This window comes from Ovis aries, chromosome 2 (assembly GCF_016772045.2).
Source record: "Ovis aries strain OAR_USU_Benz2616 breed Rambouillet chromosome 2, ARS-UI_Ramb_v3.0, whole genome shotgun sequence".
Taxonomy (NCBI): Eukaryota; Metazoa; Chordata; class Mammalia; order Artiodactyla; family Bovidae; genus Ovis; species Ovis aries.
In genome coordinates, this window is record NC_056055.1 from 228,344,625 (window position 1) to 228,370,837 (window position 26,213).

Consider the following 26,213-nt stretch of genomic DNA (forward strand, 5'->3'; position numbering starts at 1 on the left):
ATAGAGAACAAACTAGTGATTAACAGCTGAAGGGGTGGGGAAAATAGGAGTGGAGGAGTGAGAGCACAAATTATTGGGCATAAGATAGGCTCAAGGATGTATTGTGCAACATGGAAAGTACAGACAGTATTTTGAAACAATAAATGGAAAGTAGCTTTTGAGAATTTAAAAAATTAAAAAAAAAATTTTTACTGAATTTTTTACCAGAAAAATCTATTCCCAATCATATCTATATATAAAGAACATAAATCTGAAAATGTTATTTGCTTATATGTAAATATTCTAGGAGTGTGCTTTAAAGAGATCTCAGGTTTTATTTAAAATACATAAAAAGTGGGAGGCAAAAGAAAGATGTCTCAAGGGTCTTGTGTATTTTAGAGAGGAATGTCAAGAATGTGGGCTTCCCAGCTTGTAAAACAATAACTTCTTTGATTGGATATTCAGTTGTGCTTTGCCTGCATTTTCTGTTTTTAAATCCAAAGGTAAATTTAACCTAGGAAAAAGATATTTCTGTTTGTCGGTTTCAAAAGCTACTTTTTTTCATTTTGTTCTTTTTTTTTAAAACCAGGAATCTTTTGAAATTTGAACTCTACCCTTGTTTACCAGTGTGGGTTTTGCTTTAGAGGTTAAGTTTGTAACAGTGGCTTCTCTATCCCTGAAAAGCAAAAGACAGGAGAGATTATTAGGGAAATTCTGTTGGTGAAATTATTCCCAGTGATCCTATTTAAGGCAGATTATGCTTAGTAACTAAAACAACAACATGCTTTTCAAAATTGTATTTTGGGGATGTTGTAATAAAAGTAGCTGTGACCCTTAAAATATTCCCTTGCCATTTCATCAAACATCTACCCCCAAAAAAGTTCCATTTTTGAACTCACACAAAAAGTATTTCTGTGGTTTTGTGCCTTACTCAGATGCTTAGCAACCAACACTAATAATTAATATCCTCTTGACATTTCCCCTAGTTTTGCACATTTTTTTCAACACAACTTTCAATATTTGGGTTAATTCTCCTCTGAGTCATGGTTCTAAAGCAGTGAAAAACAACTAAGAATTCCTGATATCCATCGTATAAGTTGATTCTAATGTTATATGTCTGACAATAACTAACATTCCTTCCAATTTATAAAGCTCAGTAATCTGTACTTCTCTCTTATTCTCTCGTAATAAAATTAAAAATGAAAATTAAAAAGTCAACTTCTGAGTCAGCAAAAATATAGAATTGGAAGCTGAACTTAAATTTAATACTATAAATAAAGTAATTTCAAATGAGTCACTGATTAACAAAAAAATAAAAATCAAATATGAAAAAAAGGTCATGATATTTTGGTCTACTGGGAGACCAAGAAACATCTAAAGACTGGACATACATTTTAAGCCGTGGGGTGGACAAACCATAACCTATGGGCCAAAGAGGCACACCTCCTGTTTTTATATGTGAGCTAAGGATATTTTCTTCATTTTAAGAGTTTGAAAAAAATCTAAAGAGTAATAGTATTTAATGAAATGTAGAAAATAAACTCTCTGGCTTCATAAATAGTTTTTTTGGCACAGTCATGCTTATTTACATATCATCTATACTTACATATTGTCTATCCTCATTTATTTACACATTGTCATTTGCATATTGTCTGTGGCCACTTTCATGCACAATTATCATAGGTTAAATCTTGAAATATCACCTCTTTATTCTTCTAGAAATGAATTTAATAGCTCTGGCACAATAGTTGGCATTTCCCTTAATTCTTTTATTTCACTTCCCTTTAACCAAGCACATGTTTATTTTCAAAAAAGATAGCCAGAATTAAATTACACTCAGTTCAGTTCTTTTCATTTCAGTCGTGTCTGACTCTGTGACCCCATGAATCGCAGCACGCCAGGCCTCCCTGTCCATCACCAACTCCCGGAGTTCACCAAAATTCATGTCCATCGAGTCAGTGATGCAAACCAGCCATCTCATCCTCTGTCATCCCCTTCTCCTCCTGCCCCCAATCCCTCCCTGCCTGCATCAGAGTCTTTTCCAATGAGTCAGCTTTTTGCATGAGGTGACCAAAGTATTGGAGTTTCAGCTTCAACATCAGTCCTTCCAATGAACACCCAGGGCTGATCTCCTTTAGAATGGACTGGTTGGATCTCCTTGCAGTCCAAGGGACTCTCAAGAGTCTTCTCCAACACCACAGTTCAAAAGCATCAATTCTTCGGTGCTCGGCTTTCCTCACAGTCTAATTCTCACATCCATGCATGACCAATGGAAAAAGTTTTCTAGCCTTGACTAGACGGACCTTTGTTGGCAAAGTAACGTCTCTGTTTTTCAGTATGTTATCTAGGTTGGTCATAACTTTCCTTCCAAGGAGTAAGCGTCTTTTAATTTCACGGCTGCAGTCACCATCTGCAGTGATTTTGGAGCCCAGAAAACTAAAGTCAGCCACTGTCTCCGCTGTTTCCCGATCTATTTCCCATGAACTGATGGGACCAGATGCCATGATGTCATGATCTTAGTTTTTGAATGTTGAGCTTTAAGCCAACTTTTTCACTCTCCTCTTTCACTTTCATCAAGAGGCTGTTTAGTTTCTCTTCACTTTCTGCCATAAGGGTCGTGTCATCTGCATATCTGAGGTTATTGATATTTCTCCTGGCAATCTTGATTCCAGCTTGTGCTTCTTGCAGCCCTGCATTTCTCATGATGTACTCTGTATATAAGTTAAATAAGCAGGGTGACAATATACAGCCTTGACGTACTCCTTTTCCTATTTGGAACCAGTCTGTTACTCCATGTCCAGTTCTAACTGTTGCTTCCTGACCTGCATACAGATTTCTCAAGAGGCAGGTCAGTTGGTCTGGTATTCCCAACTCTTTCAGAAATTTCCAGTTTATTGTGATCCACACAGTCAAAGGCTTTGGCATAGTCAATAAAGCAGAAATAGATGTTTTTCTGGGACTCTCTTGCTTTTTTGATGATCCAACGGATGTTGGTAATTTGATCTCTGATTCCTGTGCCTTTTCTATGTCAGAGAACTTCCAGCTTGAACACCTGGATGTTCATGGTTCATGTACTGCTGAAGCCTGGCTTGGAGAATTTTGAGCATTCCTTTACTAGCATGTGAGATGAGTGCAATTGTGCAGTAGTTTGCGCATTCTTTAGCATTGCCTTTCTTTGGGATTGGAATGAAAACTGTCCTTTTCCATTCTTGTGGCCACTGCTGAGTTTTCCAAATTTGCTGGCATATTGAGTGTAGCACTTTACAGCATCATCTTTCAGAATTTGAAATAGCTCAACTGGTATTCCATCACCTCCACTACCTTTGTTCATAGCTAGTGGGTAAACAACAGAATGGGAAAGATCAAAGATCTCTTCAAGAAAATTAAAGCTACCAAGAGAACATTTCATGCAAAGATGGGTTTGATAAAGGAAAAAAATGGTATGGACCTAACAGAAGCAGAAGATATTAAGAAGAGGTGGCAAGAATACACAGAAGAACTGTACAAAAAAGAGCTTCTTGACCCAGATAATCACAATGGTGTATTCACTCACCTAGAGCCAGACAACCTGGAATGTGAAGTCAAGTGGGCCTTAGAAAGCATCACTAGTCAGGTCTAGATAGATTATATTAGCAATCACCTCTGACTTTGAAATTAAGTATTACTCCAGAACAAAAATGTCTAGTATTCTCTTGATGTTGACTGAGAGCTGTGAGATGATAGTTAAGACCATCAGAAGTGTGACTTATCAGTAGCAGCTCCTGCTCTGAACTACAGTGGAGCTTGTAGTTCTCTAGCTGGCTGTAGTAATGACTGTGCAAAACCTGAGCTGGTCACTTGATTCTCTAATAAATCATTTACAGTAATCAATTCTATCACATAGTGGGAATAGTAATGATTCTGTATCAGTTTTGTTTCTCAATAGATAGATACAACTGGAACCATTCAACTTCCATAGTGTCTGGTGTCTCTAGCGTTTCCTTGTACAGTATGAATCTGAAAGCATTAGATAGATGATAGATAGATAGAAAGATAGGTAGATATAGATAGACAGATAAGGCAAATTATGTAGTGAAGTAAGAACTGGAGAGACTTAAGACAAAAATCCACACTTTATAAAAAATATTTTCAACTCTTTCTGTTTGTTTTCTTTCCCCTGCGAAGAATTTACCATAATGGCACCCCACTCCAATTCTCTTGCCTGGAAAATCCCATGGATGGAGGAGCCTGGTAGGCTGCAGTCCGTGGGGTTGTTAAGAGTCGGGCACAATTGAGTAACTTCACTTTCACTTTTTACTTTCATGCATTGGAGAAGAAAATGGCAACCCACTCCAGTATTCTTGCTTGGAGAATCCCAGGGACAGAGGAGCCTAGTGGGCTGCCATCTATGGGGTCACACAGAGTTGGACACGACTGAAGCGACTTAGCAGCAGCAGCAGCAGCGGCAGCGCATGGTCTATTGGTAAAATGATTATTCAAAATATTAAATGGTATCATCTATGATATTATAAGAATAAAAGTTTGGAACTTGAATTAAAATGACTACAAGAGAAACTGATGTTTCAAATAATCTCTAGTTTTTTTGTATACATTGATAGAATTCAATTTCAGAAAAATAACTACTCTAAATACTTGGAGATCAGACTTGGTGCATAAAATTATCTGCTTGAAAAATGCTAACACAACAATGTTCACAATAAAAGCACAAACAAATTTTGCCAGCCACAACACAAGAGACTTACAGAAGCTTACCTTGTTTTAGCAAAATGAATTGCTCAGTTATTTTGTATTGTCTTATATTTGGTACTAAAATTAAAGATGTAGTTGCAGCATATTTTATTTATCTTCTTAACTTACTTATAATTTACTTTCTTAAAAATTATTACTTTCAAAACAATTTCTTTGGTATTCAATTTTAAAACTTCTTATAACATGCAACTTGTGTTTAAAAATGTACAAGGGAACGTGTAAAAGAGAAGTACAGTGCTTAAGTTCACAGATGCACTTACCAGATAACCTGGCAAAACCTCGCTCTGACTTGCCAGCTAAGCCACAGTAGGAAGATTGCTTTTCTGCACCTTAATTTCATAATATATAAGAACAGTATTAGTATTCACCAGTTAAGTGATAGGAGAATTAAAGGAAACCAACTATATAACATACTGAGTATGATGCCTGGAAAGAAGTAAGTCCTCGATAAACATTAACATTTAATATTTTTTATCAAATTATCATTCAAAAAAGCAAATTCAAAGATAATTCCAAAGTGATCCAGTGATGCTGTGTCAGATAAGGCATACTTAAACAAGTTCATCATGGTAGACTCACGCTAAAACCCTGTTCTACATCCTTCTGATCTACTTATGGAATATTCTTTAGAAAAAAAAAAATGTGGAAGACATGAAATTCATGTCTTTTTGAGTTATCTTTCAAGTCCTAAATACTTACTTATGAATCTATTTAAATATTCTAAGAGTAAGAGAAACACAAGGTTTTAGACAAAGTCCAAAATGATTGATACATTTTTGGTTTAAATTTTCCACACAGTCCTTTCAGTCTTTGACCCACTGAAATGTTTCCATATGGACCACAACTTTAAAAGATTGGTCAGTAAGACACCATGTGATAGCCAATGTGCTAAATGGACATTTCTAAACTCATATCTAATTTGATCCTTTTGGTCTTTTGATCCCACTTTACATCACCAAATCAACTGAACTTAATTAATACTTGCTGACCACAAACTCTGTCAGTTACACTGGGCCTTAAACTTCATCAACCCATTGGACGTGAGCTTGAGTAAACTTTGGGGGATACGTGAAGGACAGGGAAGCCTGGTGCACTGCAGTCCATGGGGTTGCAAAGAGGCAGACACAACTTAGCAACTGAACAACATTAAATTTAATAATACTTATCTTTCTTTGTACTTCTCTGATCATAGAATTCCAGTCTTCCTTATAAGTGCCTCTTCCTTTGACTATCTTCAAATAAATCTCTCATAAAAATCTAATACATGCTTTTCAGTCTAGATGACTTTTCTAAGATACCATGAGTTATTCCAAGACCAATTTCCAAGGAAACGCTGACATCCATATCACCCCAGCTCTCTCTATTGATTCCTTCCACACACCTTCCACACACCTCCTTGAATAGTTACCTGAAAACTTCTTTAGAACCACAATTTTAGCATATATCAACTTGAATTATTTTTCTTCCAATTTAGCTCTTCTGTTATTTCTCACTTGATTAATGGTAGCATCAGAAACGGCATCACTCATGTTGAAAGCATGGAAGTTCTCTAAACATCTTCCTCCTGGTAACTTTCTATCTCCAATCCATCAAATGCTAATATAGATTTTTATTCTAAAATATTTATTCACTTCAACCTTCACTCTTCTTAATACCATTGACCTAGTTCATTATTTTTCACTTACATCACTACAAAAGCCTTAGAAAACTAGTTAGAGCTAGGTTTTTCATTCTATTTGTGTTTAGTTGATCCAAGTGCCCATCTTTGCATGAAATGTTCCCTAGGTATCTCTAATATTCTTGAAGAGATCTCTAGCATTTCCCATTCTGTTGTTTTCCTCTATTTCTTTGTACTGATCGCTGAGGAAGGTGTTCTTATCTCACTTGCAATTCTTTGGAACTCTGCATTCAGATGCTTATATCTTTTCTTTTCTCCTTTGCTTTTCACTTCTCTTCTTTTCACAGCTACTTGTAAGGCCTCCCCAGACAGCCACCTTGCTTTTTTGCATTTCTTTTCCATAGGGATGGTCTTGATCCCTATCTCCTATACAATGTCATGAACCTCAGTCCATAGTTCATCAGGCACTCTATCTATCAGATCTAGGCCCTTAAATCTATTTTTCACTTCCACTATATAATCATACAGGGTGTGATTTAGGTCATACTTGAATGGTCTAGCGGTTTTCCCTCTGAGCCACAGTCAGCTCCCAGTCTTGTTTTTGCTGACTTTATAGAGCTTCTCCATCTTTGGCTACAACGAATATAATCAATCTGATTTTGGTGTTGACCATCTGGTGATATCCATGTGTAGAGTCTTCTCTTGTGTTATTGGAAGAGGGTGTTTGCTATGACCAGTGCGTTCTTTTAGCAAAACTCTATTAGCCTTTACCCTGCTTCATTTTGTACTCCAAAGGCAAATCTGCCTGTCACTCCAGGTTTTTCTTGACTTCCTACTTTTGCATTCCAGTCCCCTATAATGAAAAGAACATCTTTTCTGGGTGTTAGTTTTAAAAGGCCTTGTAGGTCTTCATAGAACCATTCAGCTTCAGCTTCTTCAGTCTTACTGGTTGGGGCATAGACTTGGATTACTGTGGTATTGAATGGTTTGCCTTGGAGACAAAAGGAGATCATTCTGTCATTTTTGAGATTGCACCCAAGTACTGCATTTTGGACTCTTTTGTTGACCATGATGGCTACTCCATTTCTTCTGAGGGATTCCTGCCCGCAGTAGTAGATATAATGGTCATCTGAGTTAAATTCACCCATTCCAGTCCTTTTTAGTTCACTGATTCTAGAATGTCGACGTTCACTCTTGCCATCTCCTGTTTGACCTCTTCCAATTTTCCTTGGTTCATGGACATAACATTCCATGTTCCTATGCAATATTGCTCTTTACAGCATCGGACCTTGCTTCTATCACCAGTCACATCCACAGCTGGGTTTTGTTTTTGCTTTGGCTCCATCCCTTCACTCTGTCAGGTAAAGATGGTCTTGATAAAGGACAGAAATGCTATGGACCTAACAGAAGTAGAAGATATTAAGAAGAAGTGGCAAGAATACACAGAACTGTACAAAAAAGATCTTCACAATCAAGATAATCACGATGGTATGATCACTCACCGAGAGCCAGACATCCTGGAATGTGAAGTCAAGTGGGCCTTAGAAAGCATCACAATGAACAAAGCTAGTGGAGATGATGGAATTCCACTTGAGCTATTTCAAATCCTGAAAGATGATGCTGTGAAAGTGCTGCACTCAATATGCCAGCAAATTTGGAAAACTCAGCAGTGGCCACAGGACTGGAAAAGGACAGTTTTTTTTTCCAATTCCAAAGAAAGGCAATGAGAAAGAATGCTCAAACTACTGTACAATTGCACTCATATCACATGTTAGTAGAGTAATGCTCAAAATTCTCCAAGCCAGGCTTCAGCACTACATGAACCGTGAACTTTCAGATGTTCAAGCTGGTTTTAAAAAAGGCAGAGGAACCAGAGATCAAATTGCCAACATCTTCTGGATCATCAAAAAAGCAAGAGAGTCCCAGAAAAACATCTATTTCTGCTTTATTGAGTATGCCAAAGCCTTTGACTGTGTGGATCACAATAAACTGTGGAAAATTCTTCAAGAGATGGAAATACCAGACCACCTGACCTGCCTCTTGAGAAACCTATATGCAGGTTAGGAAGCAAAAGTTATAACTGGACATGGAACAGCAGACTGGTTCCAAACAGGAAAAGTAGTATGTCAAGGCTGTATACTGTCACCCTGCTTATTTAACTTATATGCAGAGGACATCATTAGAAACGCTGGACTGGAAGAAACACAAGCTGGAATCAAGATTGCCGGGAGAAATATCAATAACCTCAGATATGCAGAAGACACCACCCTTATAGCAGAAATTGAAGAGAAACTAAAAAGCCTCTTGATGAAAGTGAAAGAGGAGAGTGAAAAAGTTAGCTTAAAGCTCAACATTCAGAAAATGAAGATCATGTCATCTGATCCCATCGCTTCATGGAAAATAGATGAGAAACAGTGTCAGACTTTGTTTTGGGGCCTCCAAAATCACTGCAGATGGTGATTGCAGCCATGAAATTAAAAGACACTTACTCCTTAGAAGGAAAGTTATGACCAACCTAGATAGCATATTGAAAAGCAGAGACACTACTTTGCCATCAAAGGTCCGTCTTGTCAAGGCTATGGTTTTTCCAGTGGTCATGTATGGACATGAGAGTTGGACTGTGAAGAAAGCTGAGCACTGAAAAATTGATGCTTTTGAACTGTCGTGTTGGCGAAGACTCTTAAGAGTCCCCTGGACTGCAAGAACCAATCAGTCCATTCTGAAGGAGATCAGCCCTGGGTGTTCTTTGGAAGGAATGATGCTGAAGCTGAAACTCCAGTACTTTGGCCACCTCATGTGAAGAGTTGACTCATTAGAAAAGACTCTGATGCTGGGAGGGATTGGGGGCAGGAGGAAAAGGGGACGATAGAGTATGAGATGGCTGCATGGCATTACTAACTCAATGGATATGAGTTTGAGTGAACTCCAGGAGTTGATGATGGACAAGGAGGCCTAGCATGTTGCAGTTCATGGGGTTGCAGAGAGTTGGACACGACTGAGTGACTGAAATGAACTGAACTGAACTGAATCCAAGTGCCATGACACTCCATAGTGTTGGGTCAACCCTTTGAACTTGTTTTCCAAGGCTTCTTCCTTAATCATCAAGCATCATTCCTAGCCGACTGTTTTTCAAGTATGTTGGAAGCCCAGCACACTCAGTACCCCAATATGCAGCAGTAATATTATATTTGCAAAGCTAACTTAGGAGAGGGTGATATGTCTGCTTTTAAATATTCCCTCTGGTGTTTTTAACATGTCATCCTTCTTGGTCAAGGTTTTTACTCCTTGCTGCTGCTGCTGCTGTGTCGCTTCAGTCGTGTCCGACTCTGTGGGACCCCATAGACGGCAGCCCACCAGGCTCCCCCATCCCTGGGATTCTCCAGGCAAGAACACTGGAGTGGGTTGCCATTTCCTTCTCCTTTTACTCCTTAGGGGTGACGTTATGCTTACCCAGTTAGTTTGTCGCTACCACCTGCATTCAGAAGGCTCACAAATGTTTGCCAACAGTACTTAACTATTTCCTCAGTTCCAACTCCATGTATCTAACTGCTTCTTGCTGCCTCAGACATAAATCCCACCAGCATTTTTAAATCAAACTCTTCAAGTTTAATTTATTATGTTATTCTTTCTAAACTGCTTATCATTCAATATTCATATGTCCATAATTGTCCAAGCAAAATCCTGGGGTCCATTTTACCTTCTTGTCAGGAAGTATTTAAAGGAGGCTTCCTGTGTGCTGTTTTGGCTCTGTCAGGAATTCTCTGTTCCTTATTGATTCCTGAATATTCAGGAATTAAGAGGAGAGGGAAGCCTCTCCTGAGGCTAAGGAAACCAGGCATTTCCTTCATTAGTTTTTCTATACGGTGATAAGCACCCTCTTCCTTCTTGTGAACCATATGGTAAAGTGATTGTTTACAACTCTCTCTCTCTTTAATATGGATCGCCTACGTTTTGTAAGTCTGGAATTTTAATCTTTATCTATGCTAATAATAACTACAGTATATATGCCCACACCATGTTGATTAAAACACCTTTGCTCCATCTGGTCCCGTGTCTTTCTTTTCTCTCTCTCTTTTTCAGGCTGATCCCCTCGAGTGCAGAGGCTCTCTGAGCCTGCCCCGGGCTTCTAAGACCCTCTGGAGAGGGCGCTCTGTGCCTTCACCCCATCGAGAGGGCACCTGAGGCTTCTGTGAACAGAGCAAGCCCCATGGCATGGGGCTTTATTGGCTTTCTGTGTAAAACAAGGAATATCAGCCTCTTTCTCTCTCCTTTTCTTTCTTATTGGTAGACTCTGGACCACCAGGTTCCGGTCCATTAAAGGACCTCAACACCTTCTTTTTCCTCCATTACTCACCATGTCAAATAAAACCTCTAGACTCATTATTTCTCTTTACTCAGTCACTTTCGTTGCTTCCCATGTCTTTCTCCTCTCATAGATATTGTCACTGTTTAGCCTTCTGTCTAGGTTATTATTATCATCACCAAACTAGTTACCATGCCTCCAGCTTTGCTTTCTGCAATCTATCTTTTGTTTTGCTCCAGAGTGAATTTTTAAAATGCAACTCTTATCATGTCACTCCCTGGATTATAACTCTTTTGAACTCCTACCATCCACAGGATAAAGTCCAAATTCCTCAGCCTGATGTCAGATCTCCACTGTCAGCTGAGTAGGAACAAAGTTCACTGACTTAGTTTCATTTATTTACTCAACAAATGTTCATTGTGTATCACCAGACAGTATTCTACACACTAGGGATACTGAAAGGAAAAGACAGGAAAGCTTGTAATAGTGAAGGAGTTAGCATTCTAGGTCAAGGAGAAAACAAATAAACAAACACACACATTCACACCCTTAAGTGGCAAATTCTATGTAAAAATTAAAATAGAGTGGTGAAATTGAAATTAACTAGATGGCTTTCTGTAAGAGAGCTGGAGTCAGGAAAGACAAAAAATAGAAGGTTACTTTTAATTTGATTCCTGAGTAAATGGAGGGAGACAAGAGTCTTAGGAACAGTGTTCTTGAGGGGCGGGGAGGGGAGGGAATAGCACTGTGAAGATCCTAAAGCAGAGACAAACTTGGCATGCTTGAGGAACAGTGGGAAAGGAGCCACAGGCAGAGTGTGGAGATTGAAGTAAACACTAACATGTCAGAGAGGAAAGCAGAGAAAAGACAGCTGTTGTTCAGTTGCTATGTCTTTGCCACCCTGTGGACAGCAGCATGCCAGGTTTCCCTGTCCTTCACTGTCTCCCGGAGCTTACTCAAACTCATGTCCATTGAGTCAGTGATGCCATCCAACCATCTCATCCTCTGTTACCCCCTTCTCCTCCTGCCCTCAAAGACCATAACTTTGGGACTTTACAAATTTCACCCAAGAATGTGAACTGTATCTTAAATTGAAGAGGAATTCACTGAGTTTTAAGTAGGAAATGACAGGACAATTTATGTTCTGAAATGAACATTGTGGCAATTCTGATGCAAAATAGTGGCAAGAAGATGAATTGGATGGATTAGCATGGTAGTAATCATTGAGATGGAGAGAGATGTTCAGATTTGAAATACATTTTTAAGATGGAATAGATAAATCTTGTTAATCACTAGATGCGGGTAAGGAGAGAATGAGAAGGATTAAGCAAAACACTTAGATTTAGGAGGTATTAAATGCATATAAGTTTTAGCCTCTGGGAAATTGGAGTGGTATCTATGGATTGCAGACTGGTGGTGTGGTTCAGTAGCTAAGTCATGTCCAGCTGTAACCCACCAGGCTCCTCTGTCCATAGGATTTCTCAGCAATAATACTGGAGTGGGTTGCCATATCCTTCTCCAGGAGACCGTCATAACCCAGGGATTAAACTGACATCTCCCGCATTGCAGAGCAGATGCTTTACCACTGAGCCACCAGGGAAACCCCACATTACACACTAATAAGTATTTAGATGCCATTCAAAACAAAAGGAATAAATGAGATCACCTAGAATAAATAAATATAGTAAAGGCTCCACCACTGAGACTAATAATAGATGGTAAAATCTAAGTTGGCTTACTAAGGAAGTGAGAGAGGTGATTGATAATGAGAAAAGCTAACCCTGAGCTAAGATTTTCAACCTTTGAAGATGACGAATTGCTGAGGTCAAAGCATTTGAGTAGGTGAGCTGGAGGGATAGGAGGTGATGATCAGAAAGTGAATGGCTTGCTGCAGAGAGTCTAGAAATGGCACCTTGCTTGAGAGAAGTTTGAGGTAGAAACGTGGAAATGTTCGGCTGAGATAACATGAAAGACAAACTGGTGAGAAATAAAATCAAGGAACTAAGAGACCAAAATCTCTCTGCTGCTTCTGTTGCAGGAAGGTGGACGCCTTCCAGGGCCCGAAACTGGGCTCTTGTCTAACACTCAGCAATGAATTGTCCGAAGAGACACATGTGCTGACAAAGCAAGAGATTTTATTGAGAAAAGGCACCCTGGTGGAGAGCAGTAGGGTAAGGGACCCAGGAGAACTGCTCGGCCCCGTGGCTCGCAGTCTTGGGTTTTATGGTGATGGGATTAGTTTTCAGGTGGTCTTTGGCCAATCATTCTAATTCAGAGTCTTTCCTGGTTGTGCACGCATCGCTCAGCCAAGATGGATGCTAGTGAGAGGGATTCCGGGAAGTGGATGTACACGTGGTGTCTCCGTTTAACCTTTCCAGAACTCTTCCTGTTGGAGGTGGCTTATTAGTTCCGTATTCCTTATCAGGATCTCCTGTCATAAAACAACTCATGCAAATGGTTACTATGGTGCCTGGCCAGGGTGGGTGGTTTCAATCAGTGTGCTTCCCCTAACAATTCCCCACTGAGAAACTTCATACTCAAGATACTTCTTGGGAATTGGGGTGGAGGTCTCTTTCTTCTGTAACTTCATCCTGCTGTTGAAGGGCATAGGCCTGCCTAGCAGAGCAGAAGTCTCTCTCTACCTGATTTAAGTCAAGGTATTTTTTTGCCTGAAACCAGCATTCACCCTTATAATGACAGCAATTTAGTTTGAAACTGTTGGCCCCTCTCAGAGATGAAATAGAGAGGGGCCAAACAGGAGACCTAACAGGATGGTCATCTCTGGTCCCCAGAAACAGAAGGCAACATTTGGGGTGAGGGTTGCAGGGTTTGTGACCCTTTTTGATTGGTTGGTGGTGAGGCAACAGAGCTGTGCTCCAGGAATCTTGTGCTCAGTCTGAAGTTACCATCCTCCACCTGGGTGGGGGCTCAAAGACATTGTGAAGCATATTTATTTGAGTAGGAACTAGGACCCTGTCTGGAGGCTGTACCAACCTTTGATTGTTTCTCCTGTTTCTGTATCCCCTCCCTTCCCTGATTAGCAATTGTTTGAATCCACCCTTTGGAAGTCAAGGAAGGTCAAGGAGGCTGAATGAAGCCTATATCCTACAGACAAGAAATGGAGAACACAGAACTGATCTCTACTCCAGAGCCCCACAGAGTTCTACTCAGTTTTAATTTAGGGAAGTAGTCAACTATGACTGTGATAACTTTCTGTCAAAATGGAGCATAGGACTGCCTCAGCTTGGAGTATGGACACTGATTTGGAAGCATTTCTGAGTTCCAAGTTCTAGATCTGAATCTTGTATGATTAAAATCTCAATCCCTTGGTCTACCATTTTGGTGTAACAGACCCAGTTAGAAGTAGTTGGAGGAGTGATAACTGGACTTTAGTAGACAAAATAAATCTCATTTCTTTTTAGAAGAATAGGCCTGAAACCCAGTCTGGACCTGGCACTTCAGGGAGACTTGTAGCCAGGTAGCCAGTTGCCTAGTTTTATAAAAACTAAGCTTACTAGCTTCCAAAAGACATTGTTTTGAGAATGGTGGCATCCAAGCCTGACACGACTCAGAAAACTCAAGTGTTTAGCGATACAAGGTCTAATCTGAAACTACACCCATAGCATCACCTAGTTATTTCCCAGGATATCTGAACCATAGCTACTCTATTTTGACATTTAATTGTAAACTTTTCCTTAATAGCCAAAGCAGATTTCACCATTAATGATGTCAGTGTTTCTCTAGGTATGAGAAGATGCAAGAACTGGGACTCATAAAATCTTCTCCTGAAAAGATCTAACTATCTGAAGGCCTGTTCTGCCAGGTTTTCCCAGAGCAAGAGTGCCTCATTCCTGATTTTCACCCTGAACTCCTTTCAGGGGCGTTGAAAGTCAGCAGTTGCAGAGGCCATGATTTAATCTTTGTAGATGCAGATGGCAAGTGTCAGTCTTCAGTTGGCAGAGCCCCTTTTGCTCATAAACTTGACCATGATTTCGAGGGGGGCATTTCATGACTATTTTATCCCATGGTGCTGAGAATGTCCATTCTCAGGTTTGGCAAAGATTTTGTTGACAGGCCACTCAATGTGCTGTTACTGGATTAGGCCATAAAACAGTATCCAAAATTCTCTGGACCACCTGTCTTACTAGCCTCTTGGTCCAGGAAAATATTCCCCCTTGTTGCTTCTTCCCATATGTAGAGTTACACTGTTACCATCATCAATCTCATATGGGACTATATATTATTCTATTAGGGGCCTCACACACACATTTGATGGTGCAAGAAACAGTAATTCTGTAAAACAGGTGAAATACAAATAACATAGCCAGCAGTATTAGTAAAGTCACAAGTAAGACTGAAGTTAAGAGCTTCCATTAGATAGCCCAGTATATCTCAGGTCATCTGACTTAGTCAGCTCTGTAGAATCTTTATCTTCCAGGGAAATTATATACTGGCACCACCATCTATAAGGCACATAGCCCAGTTTTCTAGTGTTACTAGGCTGATTATCCTTAGTATGATTTAATTGTTTCCAACACAGAAAGTGAAAGTGACTTCACTCAGTCGTGTCCGACTTTGTGCAACCCCATGGACTGTAGCCTACCACGCTCCTCCATCCATGGGATTTTTCAGGCAAGAGTACTGGAATTTCCTTCTCCAGAGGATCTTCCCAACCTAGGGATTGAACCCGTGTCTTCTGCATTGTAGGCAGATGCTTTACCATCTGAGCTACCACACAGAGGAGACTTTAAACCTAAATTACCATAGCCTGGTGTTATCTATATAAATCCATCCCATAATTCTGGGAGATTTTTTCCTCCTTTGCTGAAACTTTTCTTGTTGCTTTGATTGAGCCTGAGTAATAGAAAAAAGTTCAAATTTATGGCCAGAGTCAGAGCAGGCATTATTAATTGGTCTGGTGAGGGGATCTCATCTAGTAATATCACAGTGACCTGAATGTGCCTATAATTTTTGTTTTAAGTAAATTTTCTCAGGGCCAACCAGTTAGAGTCTTGTAATAGAGAAATTTATCAAGGTAACCCAGAACTAGACACAGATAATTGGCCACAAACCCAACAATTGAATTGATTTCTAAAACTAGCATAGAATCAGGCCTATGATAGAAAAGCATTTGATTTATATGCAAAGGTCTAAGAAGTCTTCTCAAGCACCACAGCTCAAAAACGTCAGTTCTTCAGCACTCAGCTTTCTTCATAGTCCAACTCTCACATCCATACATGACCACTGGAAAAACCATAGCCTTGACTAGACGGACCTTTGTTGGCAAAGTAATGTCTCTGCTTTTGAATATGCTATCTAGGTTGGTCATAACTTTCCTTCCAAGGAGTAAGTGTCTTTTAATTTCACGGCTGCAATCCCCATCTGCAGTGATTTAGCAGCCCAAGAAAATAAAGTCTGACATTGTTTCCACTGTTTCCCCATCTATTTCCCATGAAGTGATGGGACCAAATGCCATGATCTTAGTTTTCTGAATATTGAGCTTTAGGCAAACTTTTTCACTCTCTTCTTTCACTTTCATCAAGAGGCTCTTTAGTTCCTCTTCACTTTCTGCAATAAGAGTGGTGTCATCTGCATATCTGAGGTTATTGATATTTCTCCCAGCAATGTTGATTCCAGCTTGTGCTTCTTCCAGTCCAGCATTTCTCATGTGGTACTCTGCATATAAGTTAAATAAGCAGGGAAATTTTAGTATACCATTCCTTAAATATCAATGCTTTAATAAGTCCCAGGTTTGCTTCTTGCTTATATCAAGCACAGTGAACACTTAGATACTAGCTTCTATCGGCATTCCAAGACCAGACTCCTACAAGCGTATGGCTCCTTTAATTTTAAGGCTTTAAAATTCTCAGTAGACAATAAAGAAAGGTGAAAGAATGGCCAAGAGTTTTACAAATCAGACCAAGAAATGGCATATACAACACCTCTGGCCATACTTTATAGGCCAAAACTCAGTAATATGGCCCCATATAACCTCATAGGTTCTGAGAAATAAAGCTTAATTGTATGTCCAGGAAGAAGAGGAATCACATGGATATTGATGAGCAAGAGTTGAGAGGAAAAGAATGACTTCTTGCATATTTGTTGTTGCTGTTGTTCAGTCGCTACACTGTGTCCGACTCTATGTGACCCCACAAACTGCAGTATGCCAGGCTTTGCTGTCCTTCACTCTGTCCTGGAGTTTGTTCAAATTCATGTCCATTTAGTTGGTGATGCTATCCCACCATCTTGTCCTCAGTTGCCTCTTCTCCTCCCACCCTCTATCTTTCCCATTATGAAGGTCTTTTCCAATGAGTTGGCTCTTCACATCAGGGGGCCAAAGCATTGGAGCTTCAGCTCCAGCATCAGCCCTCAAAGAAAATCCAGGGTTTATTTCCTTTAGGACTGGCTGGTTTGATCTCATGGCAGCCCAAGGGAACCTCAATAGTCTTCTTCAGTATGCAATTCGAAAGCATCAGTTCTTCAGCATTCAGGCTTCTTATGGTCCAATTTTCACATCTGTACATGAAAAACCATAATTCTGATTATACGGACCTTTGTTGCCAAAGCATCTTTGAATTTCATAGCTGTAGCCACAATCCACAGTGATTTTGAAGCTCAAGAAAAGAAAATCTGTAACCACTCCCATGTTTCCCCTTCTATTTGACATGAAATGATTGGACCAGATGCCATGATATTAGTTTTTTGCATGTTAAGTTTCAAGCCAGTCTTTTCACTCTCATCAAGAGGCTCTCATCAAGAGGCTCTTTCTTCTTCACTTTCTGCTTTTAGAGTTGTGTCATATGCATATCTGAGGTTGTTGATATTTCTCCCTACAATCTTGATTCCAGCCTGTGATCTCATATTCCCATCTAAGAATTTTACAGTTTGTTGTGATCCACACAGTCAAAGGGTTTGGCATAGTCAATGAAGCAGAAGAGGCTGTTTCTCTGGAATTCCTTTGCTTTCTCCATGATCCAGCATATGTTGACAATTTGATGTCTGGTTCCTCTTCCATTTCAAAACCCAACTTGCACGTCTGGAAGTTCTTGGTTCACCGTTCACATACTGCTGAATCCTAGTTTGAAGGATGTTGAGCATAAACTAAGAACTGAGAAGAAAGGAATGATTTCTTGCATATTAGCTACACATAACGTGCCATTTAGGATCACATGTTAAGACACTCAATCCTGGGAGATTTCTGAGATGGTGAGCTAGCTTATCCATCCACTAGATCATGTGAATTTTATCCATAAGGCTTATTTCCAGCAAACTCATTATACCATGGTAAGACCTAGGACTGCTGAAACTGTATGATGAGCCCATGGAATTAGATTGGAAAGAAGTTCTTCCACATGACACTCATGTTGGACCCAATCTCTGATCATGTAAGGAGAGAAGTAGGTGCTTAAAAACTCCAAATTTGACAGCCTATTTTTGAAAGAACCATCTGATTCTGTTTCTACCAGTTTCAAGATTGCAACAGAAGACCCACACTCATTATGTTCCTGTTTCTTTTACTTTATCCTAATGAACACTGAACACTGGCCTGCTAAATGCCATCTAGGCTTTTGTGTTTGTTTACCCAACAGTGATGTTCTCTTCCACGATATTTATGGTTAATTCTAAGACTACCATCAATTTCTGGCTAAAGCTGCCTTTCTGTATGTCTCTGTCTAGATCTGCTCAACGTACACTTTTTTTCTTAGAGTCAGGCTACAACCAGCTTCATACAGACCCTGTATAGTCTTACTAGATATTAGATACTTACCCCACTAAACCTTATTCCTTTCCATCCAAATAGACACCAAGGTTTCAAATATAACTTGTGAGATTTTGTGTAAACCAGTCACCTAATTCAATGAGACTATCAATTCATGAATGTTAATAGTATATAATTTGTGATTATATTTTTCAAACTGAAAGACTTAAATGTCTGATAGTTGAAAATAATTTAAAAGAGGCACTGTATCATTGGCCCTGGAATGTATTAACTGCATCTCAGCATTATTAAACTATGTCACATATGCACTAGTTTGGCCATCTTCTTATTTATTTAGCGAATATTTATTGTGTATTTATAGTAAGTACACCAGGCACTGAGAAAACATTCAGGATACAGACATAAATTGCCGAGAAAAATCTTTGGCCGAATAGATTCTCCAGTAGGAGAGTTAGAATTTAAATCGCTTTGTAAAGTTAAATTATAATTAGAAATATTATTAAGGGAAAGCCTTTAACTGTGTGGATCACAAAAACTAGAAAATTCTTACAGATGAGGACCATACCACCTTACCTGTCTCCTTAGAAACCTGTATGTGAGCCAAGAAGCAACAGTTAGAACCAGACATGGAACAATGGATTGCTTCAAAATTGGAAAAGGAGTACACCAAGGCTGCAAATTTTCACACTGCTTATTTAAATTATATGCAGAGTACATCAAGCAAAATACCAGACTGGATGAATCACAGTCTGGAATCAAGGTTGTGGAAAGAAATATCAACAATCTCAGATGAGCAGATAATACCACTCTGATGGCAGAAAGTGAAGAGGAGTTAAGAGCCTCTTGAGGTTGAAAGAGGATTTTGAAAGAATTAGCTTGAACATTCAAAATACTAAGGTCATGGGATCCAGTTCCATCACTTCATGACAAAAAGAAAGGGAAAACTTGGAAGCAGTGGCAGACTTTTTTTTTTTTTCTTTGTCTCCAAAATCACTGCAGACAATGACTGCAGCCATGAAATTAAAAGATGCTTGCTCCTTAGAAGGAAAGCTATGACAAACCTAGACAACATATTAAAAAGCAGAGACATTACTTTGCCAACAAAGGTCCATCAGGTCAAAGCTATGGTTTTTCCAATAGCCATGTATGGAAGTTAGAGTTGGACTATAAAGAAAGCTAAGCGCTGAAGAATTGATGCTTTTGAACTGTGGCATTGGAGAAGACTCTTGAGAGTCCCTTGGACTGCAAGGAGATACAGCCACTCCATCCTAAAGGAAATCAATCCTGACTATTCATTGGAAGGACTGATGCTGAAGCTGAAACCCCAATACTTTGGCCACCTGGTGCAAAGAATTGACTCATTGGAAAAGACCCTGATTGAGGGCAAGATTGAAGGCAGGAGGAGAAGGGACTGAACTGAATGGAACTAAGTTATTTTCTGTTATTTCCTCTTTGATTTCTTCATAGACTCATTAGTTTATTAATAGCATGCTATTTCAGTTCACTTCAGTTCAGTTGCTCAGTAATGTCCAACTCTGCGACCCCACGAATCACAGAATACCAGGCCTCCCTGTCCATCACCAACTCCTGGAGTTCATGCAAACTCATGCGCATCGAGTTGGTGATGCCATCCAGCCATCTCATCCTGTGTCCTCCCCTTCTCCTCCTGCCCCCAATTCCTTCCAGCATCAGGGTCTTTCCCAATGAGTTAGTTCTTCCCATCAGGTGGCCAAAGTATTGGAGTTTCAGCTTCAGCATCAGTCCTTCCAATGAGCACCTAGGACTGATTTCCTTTAGGATGGACTGGTTGGATCTCCTTACAGTCAAAGGGACTCTCACGAGTCTTCTCCAACACCACAGTTCAAAAGCATCAATTCTTCTGTGCTCAGGTTTCTTTATAGTCCAACTCTCACATCCATACATGACCACTGGAAAAACCATAGCCTTAACTAGACAGACCTTTGTTGGCAAATTAGTTTCTACTTAGTGCTTTTCCGTTTTTCCTTTCTGTTACTGATTTCTACCGTTTCATAGAGTTGTCATTGATGTGAAAGACACAATTATAAATAAATGTAAATCATTGCCATGAAAGTATTTTTATCAGGCACATATATAAGTCTCTGTGGCCCTACATAGGCTACAATATGATCTCTTTTTACTATTACTGTCTTTATTTAGAATTGTTAGCTTCTTTTATTTATAAGAATGTTTTACCAAGAAAACTAAAGAAAATAAAAACACCATTTCAAAAACTCTACAAAATAATATTGTTAAATCTGATAACAATGATATATATTGAATGGATTTCTCAGAATGGTTTGTTATAAATGGTTTCATGACATGAAAATGTCATGGTTGAGACTGTGAATGTTCAGTTCAGTTCAGTTCAGTTCAGTCGCTCAGTCGTGTCCGACTCTCTGTGACCCCATGAATCGCAGCACGCCAGGCCTCCCTGTCCATCACCATCTCCCAGAGTTCACTCAGACTCACGTCCATCGAGTCCGTGATGCCATCCAGCCATCTCATCATGGGTCGTCCCCTTCTCCTCCTGCCCCCAATCCCTCCCAGCATCAGAGTCTTTTCCAATGAGTCAACTCTGCATGAGGTGGCCAAAGTACTGGAGTTTCAGCCTCAGCATCATTCCTTCCAAAGAAATCCCAGGGCTGATCTCCTTCAGAATGGACTGGTTGGATTTCCTTGCAGTCCAAGGGACTCTCAAGAGGCTTCTCCAACACCACACTTCAAAAGCATCAATTCTTTGGCGCTCAGCCTTCTTCACAGTCCAACTCTCACATCCATACATGACCACAGGAAAAACCATGCCTTGACTAGATGGACCTTTGTTGGCAAAGTGATGTCTCTGCTTTTGAATATTCTATCTAGGTTGGTCATAACTTTCCTTCAAAGGAGTAAGCATCTTTTAATTTCATGGCTGCAGCCACCATCTGCAGTGATTTGGAGCCCCCCAAAATAAAGTCTGACACTGTTTCTACTGTTTCCCCATCTATTTCCCATGAAGTGATGGGACCAGATGCCATGATCTTCATTTTCTGAATGTTGAGCTTTAAGCTAACTTTTTCGCTCTTCTCTTTCACTTTCATCAAGAGGCTTTTTAGCTCCTCTTCACTTTCTGCCATAAGGGTGGTGTCATCTGCATATCTGAGGGTATTGATATTTCTCCCGCCAATCTTGATTCCAGCTTGTGTTTCTTCCAGTCCAGCGTTTCTAATGATGTCATCTGCATAGAAGTTAAATAAGCAGGATGACAATATACAGACTTGACGTACTCCTTTTCCTATTTGGAACCAGTCTGTTGTTCCATGTCCAGTTCTAACTGTTGCTTCCTGACCTGCATACAGATTTCTCAAGAGGCAGGTCAGGTGGTCTGTATTCCCATCTCTTTCAGAATTTTCCACAATGTATTGTGATCCACACAGTCAAAGGCTTTGGCATAGTCAATAAAGCAGAAATAGATGTTTTTCTGGAACTCTCTTGATTTTTTGATGATCCAACGGATGTTGGCAATTTGATCTCTGCCTTTTCTAAAACCAACTTGAACATCAGGGAGTTCATGTTTCAAGTATTGCTGAAGCCTGGCTTGGAGAATTTTGAGCATTCCTTTACTAGCATGTGAGTTGAGTGCAATTGTGCGGTAGTTTGAGCATTCTTTGACATTGCCTTTCTTTGAAGTTGGAACGAAAACTGACCTTTTCCAGCCCTGTGGCCATTGCTGAGTTTTCCAAACTTGCTGGCATATTGAGTGCAGCACTTTCACAGTATCATCTTTCAAGATTTGAAAGAGCTCAACTGGAATTCCATCACCTCCACTAGCTTTGCTCGTAGTGATGCTTTCTAAGGCCCACTTGACTTCACATTCCAAGATGTCTGGCTCTAGGTTAGTGATCACATCACCATGATTATCTGTCTCATGAAGATCTTTTTTGTACAGTTCTTCCGTGTATTCTTGCCACTTCTTCTTAATATCTTCTGCTTCTGTTAGGTCCATGCCATTTCTGTCCTTCCCGAGCACATCTTTGCATGAAATTTTCCCTTGGTATCTCTAATTTTCTTGAGGTGATCGCTAGTCTTTCCCCTCCTGTTGTTTTCCTCTATTTCTTTGCATTGATCACTGAAGAAGGCTTTCTTATCTCTTCTTGCTATTCTTTGGAACTCTGCATTCAGATGCTTATATCTTTCCTTTTCTCCTTTGCTTTTCGCTTCTCTTCTTTTCACAGCTATTTTCCCTACTTTCTTCAATTTAAGTCTGAATTTGGTAATAAGGAGTTCATGATCTGAGCCACAGTCAGCTCCTGATCATGTTTTTGTTGACTGTATAGAGCTTCTCCATCTTTGGCTGCAGAGAATATAACCAGTCTGATTTCGGTGTTGACCATCTGGTGATGTCCATGTGTAGAGTCTCTTCTTGCGTTGTTGGAAGAGGGTGTTTGCTATGACCAGTGCATTTTCTTGGCAAAACTCTATTAGTCTTTGCCCTGCTTCATTCTGCATTCCAAGGCCAAATTTGCCCGTTACTCCAGGTGTTTCTTGACTTCCTACTTTTGCATTCCAGTCCCCTATAATGAAAAGGACATCTTTTTTGTGTGTTATTTCTAAAAGGTCTTGTAGGTCTTCATAAAACCATTCATGCTCAGTTGTGTCCGACTCTTTGTGACCCCATGGACTGCAGCTCGCCAGGCTTCCCCGTCCATTACCAACTCCTGGAGCTTGCTCAAACTCATGTCCGTTGAGTCAGAGATGCCATCCAACTATCTCATCCTCTGTTGTCACCTTCTCTTCCTATCTTCAATCTTTCCCTGCATCAGGGTCTTTTCCAATGAGTCGATTCTTCTCATCAGCTGGCCAAAGTATTGGAGTTTCAGCTTCAGCATCGGTCCTTCCAATGAATATTCAGGACTGATTTTCTTTAGGATGAACTTGTTGGATCTCCTTGCAGTCCAAGGGACTCTCAAGAGTCTTCTCTAACACCACAGTTCAAAAGCATCAGTTCTTTGGAGCTCAGCTTTCTTTATTTTTTTTCTGTGTTTAATTTAATTTAATTTAATTTATTTAATTTTAATTTTTACTTTACAATACTGTATTGGTTTTGCGCTACATTGACATGAATCCACCATGGGTGTACATGAGTTCCCAAGTATGAATCCCCCTCCTACCTCCCTCCCCATACCATCTCTCTGGGTCATCCCACTGCACCAGCCCCAAGCATCCTGTATCCTGCATCAAACATAGACTGGCGATTTGTTTCTTACATGATAGTATACATGTTTCAATGCCATTCTCCCAAGTCATCCCACCCTCTCCCTCTCCGTCAGAGTCCAAAAGTCTGCTCTACACATGTGTCTCTTTTGCTGTCTCACATACAGGGTCATCATTACCATCTTTCTAAATTCCATATATATGTGTTAGCACACTGTATTGGTGTTTTTCTTTCTGGCTTACTTCACTCTGTATAATTGACTCCAGTTTCATCCATCTCATTAGAACTGATTCAAATGTATTCTTTTTGATGGCTGAGTAATACTTCATTGTGTATATGTACCACAGCTTTCTTCTCCATTCATCTGCTGATGGACATCTAGGTTGTTTCCACATCCTGGCTATTATAAACAGTGTAATGTAATGAATATTGGGGTACATGTGTCTCTTTCTATTCTTTTTCCCTCAGTGTATATGCCCAGCAGTGGTATTGCTGGGTCATAATGCAGTTCTATTTGTAATTTTTTATAGTCCCACTCTTACATCTATACATGACTACTGGAAAAACCATAGCCTTGACTAGATGGACTTTTGTTGGCAAAGTAATGTCTCTGCTTTTTAATATGCTGTTTAGGTTGGCCATAGCTTTTCTTCCAAGAAGCCAGCATCTTTTCATGGCTGCAGTCACCATCTGTTGTGATTTTAGGTCCCTCCCCCCCCCCCAAAAAAAAATCTCTCACTGTTTCCATTATTTCCCCATCTATTTGCCATGAAGTGATGGGACTAGATGCCATGATCTTAGTTTTTTGAGTGTTGAATTTTAAGCCAACTTTTTTACTCTCCTCTTGCATTTTCATCAAGAGACTCTTCAGTTTTTCTTAGCTTTCTGCCATATAGTGGTGTCATCTGCATATCTGAGGTTATTGATATTTCTCCCAGCACTCTTGATTCCAGCTTGTGCTTCATCCAGCCAGGCACTTCTCATGACGTACTCTGCATGTAAGTTAAATAAACATGGTCACAATATACAGCCTTGACATACTCCTTTCCAAATTTGAAATTAGTTCTATACGCTTGGAATTTGAACCTGTGTTTTCAGTGACATTTTAAGGTAAAACCCTCCCATGGCTGGAGGTCTACATATACTTAGAGAATTGCCTTGGTGGTATTTAGTGGTGGTTGGTTAAGGAAAAAATGCCTAGTTGAGTCTCATGGCTGCTGCATTGAGTCCTTTAAAGGATCCATCAGTCCACAGGATCAGAGGAGAATACCTAACCCTGAGCATTTGCAGAATTTCTAGGACATATTGTCTTATTGCCTTAGCTTAGTACAGGTGAATCCTAAACTCTTTCATTCATAATAATATGTCTTATTCTTTTTTTTTTTTTAAGTATGTTGTTCCAAAGGCAGCTTTCCTCGTCAGGGTTTTACTTATACTCACTGAGTCTGGGTAAAGATCTGCTTATAATAGCCTGGGTTATCTCTTTCCTCTACTAGAATCTCCGACTCTCTTCTGCTCACCTTGTCCCCAGGTTTGAGCTTCAGATCTGAATCCAGGAAAGTGGGGGGGGGGAAGGTCTTTTCAAAATCTCCTGAAGATGGAGCAGGGTAAAGAATTTCTGAGGTAACACTGTTGTTAAAGTTAAAAAAAAAGAAAGAAGTTTGGTCTTGGGAGACCTCTCAGTTCCAAGAAGCGTCCTTGCAGGCCACTAACTGCTTCTAAAAGCTTTTAGTTCTATTACATCAAGCAATCCCTTACTCATACTGTCAGAACATGTATTGTCTGTTTCTCAGGGAGCTAGTTCAGAAGAGTATCTTGGCTGCCTGTTTTCTGAAAGTCCATGAAAGAGAGATAATATCAGTTTGAAGCGATTACCCTTTGTGTAGTGCTTTTATTTCTCATTCCCACAGCAAGAGCAAGCAGGGTGCCTTACGGGGTAGACGGGGAAAGCAAATGGGAGGAGCGATGCTATTATCTTTGAACTCATGTGAGTTTTGTGTTCACAAGTTAGACATCAAGAAATCTGAGCATAGTACTGGGGTAAAATAAGGAATCATACACAGTCTTTGTCTGTTTTTCTATAAGCACAAAGAATTTTGTAAGAGTGATTTTCATCATCAGATTCATTAGCGTAAAACTGTATCTCCTTCTTATGATTTGTAGTGCTATTAGCCAAAATATGTTGTTATAAAACTCTTCCATTCCAGAACTTTGTACAAGTTATATTTCCTTTGTAGATGGTAAATTCTTGAAGTGTGAGATTATCATTTTTCCACCTATTTCTTATATTTGTAAAACTCTACCTTATTACTTATGCTTTCTTGCTATTTTCTAATAATATCCACCTAAACTCTTTGCTTTGTAATCTACTCCGTGTATATCTGAGTCATTTTTTTATATAAGTGCTAATTTCTCACTATGGAATCACACAGTTAAGGGGCAAGTAATAGCAGGGCCTTGGTCACAGTTGGTATTGTTTTTTTGTTGTTGTTGTTTAGTTGCTAAGTCGTGTCTGACTCTCTGCGGCCCCATGAACTGTAGCTCACCAGGTTCCTCTGTCCATGGGATTTCCCTGGCAATAATACTGGAGTGGGTTGCCATTTCCTTCTCCAGGGGATCTTCCAGACCC

The 26,213-nt window shown here is 39.8% G+C and overlaps 2 long non-coding RNA genes across 2 annotated transcripts in view; one reads left to right on the forward strand and one right to left on the reverse strand.

Moving 5' to 3' along the window:
- The window catches only part of LOC132659340 (uncharacterized), a 60,137-nt gene that overhangs the window by 26,555 nt on the left and 7,369 nt on the right, over positions 1 to 26,213 (forward strand). The window lies entirely within an intron of this gene.
- Positions 1,686 to 26,213, reverse strand: part of LOC132659339 (uncharacterized) — a 33,390-nt gene continuing 8,862 nt past the window's right edge. Inside the window, exon 2 of the long non-coding RNA XR_009599657.1 lies at positions 1,686 to 24,576. This is a non-coding gene — a long non-coding RNA (uncharacterized LOC132659339). The remainder of the gene's footprint in view (positions 24,577 to 26,213) is intronic.